The following is a 2,903-nucleotide window of genomic DNA, read 5'->3' as shown; positions in this document are numbered from 1 at the left end:
GGAAGATATGATCATGGAATGGTCCAAGTGATATGTGAGAAGGATTTGACCTGTTTTTGGTGGCTCTGAAGATGGAGGAAGGGGGCATAAACATAGGAATGCGGGTAGCCTCTTTGAGCTTGACCAGGTGGTGCTAGTGGTAAGAACCCACCTACCAATGCAAGAGACATAAGAGATGTGGGTTCAATCCCTGGGTTGGGAAGATCCCCTGAAGAAGGAAATGCAAACTCCCCAGTATTCTTGCCTGGAGAAGTCCATGTACAGAGGAGCTTAGCAGGCTACTTTGACTATGTGAACCACAACACTGTGGAGAGTTCTTAAAGAGATGGGAATTCCAAACCACCTTACCTGCCTCCTGAGAAATCTGTGTGCAGGTCAAGAAGCAACAGTTAGAGCTAGATATGGAACAACAGACTGGTTCCAAATCGGGAAAGGAATACATCAAGGCTGTATATTGTCATCCTGCTTATTTAACTTATATGCAGAGTACATCATGTGAAATGCTGGGTTGGATGAAAAGCTGGAATCAAGATTGCTGGGAGAAATATCAATAACCTCAGATGACACCATCCTTATGGCAGAAAGCAAAGAAGAACTAATAACCCTCGTGATGAAAGTGAAAGAGGAGAGTGAAAAAGCTGGCTTAAAACTCAACATTCAGAAAACTAAGATCATGGTATCCCATCCCATCACTTCATGGCAAATAGATGGGGAAACAATGGAAACAGTGACAGACTTTTTTGGGCTCCAAAATCACTGCAGATGGTATGTGCAGCCATGAAATTAAAACACACTTCCTCCTTGGAAGAAAAGCTATAATCAACCTAGACAACATACTAAAAAGCAGAGACATTACTTTGCCAACAAAGGTCCGTTTAGTCAAGGCTATTGTTTTTCCAGTAGTCATGTATGGATGTGAGAGTTGGACTATAAAGAAAGCTGAGCACCGAAGAATTGATGCTTTTGAACTGTGGTGTTGGAGAAGACTCTTGAGAGTCCCTTGGACAACAAGGAGATCCAACCAGTCCATCCTAAAGGAAATCAGTCCTGAATGTTCATTGGAAGGACTGATGCTGAAGCTGAAACTCCAGTACTATGGCCACCTGATGCGAAGAACTGACTCATTTGAAAAGACCCTGATGCTGGGAAAGATTAAAGGTGGGAGGAGAAGGGGATGACAGAGGATGAGATGGTTGGATGGCATCACCGACTCGATAGAGTTTGAGCAAGTTCCGGGAGTTGATGATGGACAGGGAAGCCTGGCGTGCTGCAGTCCATGGGACTGCAAAGAGTCAGACATCATTGAGCGACTGAACTGACTGAGTGCGCTACAGTCCATGGGGTCGCAAAGAGTCAGACATGATTGAGGGACTAACACTATCAAGTCTATAAGTTAGAAAAGATAAAGAAATATATTCTTTCCCTAGACCCTCTAGAATAAATGCAGGGCTGTGTCACATCTTGATTGATTTTAGCCCAGTGAGACCCATGTCAGACTTCTAACCTACAGAACTATAAGAACAAATTTGTGTTGTTTTAACATTAAATTTGTGGTATTTTTTCCAGTAGTCATGTATGGATGTGAGAGTTGGACTATAAAGAAAGCTGAGAGCCAAAGAATTGACGCTTTTGAACTGCGGTGTTGGAGAAGACTCTTGAGAGTCCCTTGGACTGCAAGGAGATCCAACCAGTCCATCCTAAAGGAAATCAGTCCTGAATATTCATTGGAAGGACTGATGTTGAGGCTGAAACTCCAATACTTTGGCCACCTGTGGCGAAGAGCTGACTCATTTGAAAAGACCCTGATGCTGGGAAAGATTGAGGGCAGGAGGAGAAGGGGATGACAGAGGATGAGATGGGTGGATGGCATCACCCACTCAATGGACATGAGTTTGGGTAAACTCTGGGAGTGGTGATGGACAGGGAGGCCTGGTGTGCTGTGGTTCATGGGGTCACAAAGAGTCGGACATAACTGAGCAACTGAACTGGACTGAACTGAATTTATTACAGCAGCAAATATAAAAGTAAGGCAGATGTGATGAAAGTAAGGGTAAATGAGATGTTCCTGTTTTGGGTATGTTTCAGGCAGGCTGTTGCCAGCAAGCGGACTGAGAAAGATACATCAAGAGTTGAGGACCCACAGGAGAAGGTGACTATGAGGCTAGAAAACTGGGAGAAGAGATGCAGGAGCTTGAGATAGGGGGCAACCCCTGGAGATTCAAGGACCCTAATCAGGAGTGAACTCCAATGACCAGGGGACAGCTGATATAGTAACTAGCTATATAGTAACTAGATATAGTAACTAGCTGACATAATGATTCTTGAAATTGAAAGTTGCTCAGTCATGTCTGACTCTTTGAGACCCCATGTCACTATTTGTCACTATTAGTTTTCTATGGCTATTGTAACAAATTACCACAAGTAGTGGCTTAAAGCAACAGACACAGATTATTTTACAGTTATGTAGGTTAGACATCTGACATGGGAAGGTGAGGGGGCTGAGGAAATATTCAGTATTGTTTAGAGCATGGAAACTGAGCTCCACAGTAATAGTAGATCCAACAAGAGACATTTTCTTTCTCTCTCCCCCTGAGTACACAGGGGGTCTCTTTGAGAAGCTGTCAGTCTCTAGCCCCTCTCACCTTCCCAGAAGTTGGGGGGTGGGGCTAGAAGTTCCAAGCTTCTAATCATGGCTTGGTCTTTCTGGTAACCAGTCCCTCTCCTGAACTCAAAACAACTTACAGATTTACTGAAATCCTTATCAAAATATCTATTATTCAGAGAACTAGAAGAAATAATCTTATAATGTATATGGAATCACAAAATACCCCAAAATACTAAAGCAGGCTATACCATAAAGCTGCAGTAATCAAAACAGTGTGATACTGACATGAAAACACACA

The sequence above is a fragment of the Bubalus bubalis genome, chromosome X (assembly GCF_019923935.1).
Source record: "Bubalus bubalis isolate 160015118507 breed Murrah chromosome X, NDDB_SH_1, whole genome shotgun sequence".
Lineage (NCBI taxonomy): Eukaryota > Metazoa > Chordata > Mammalia > Artiodactyla > Bovidae > Bubalus > Bubalus bubalis.
The sequence above is the reverse complement of the archived record's forward strand: the minus strand, read 5'-3'. Positions refer to the sequence as shown.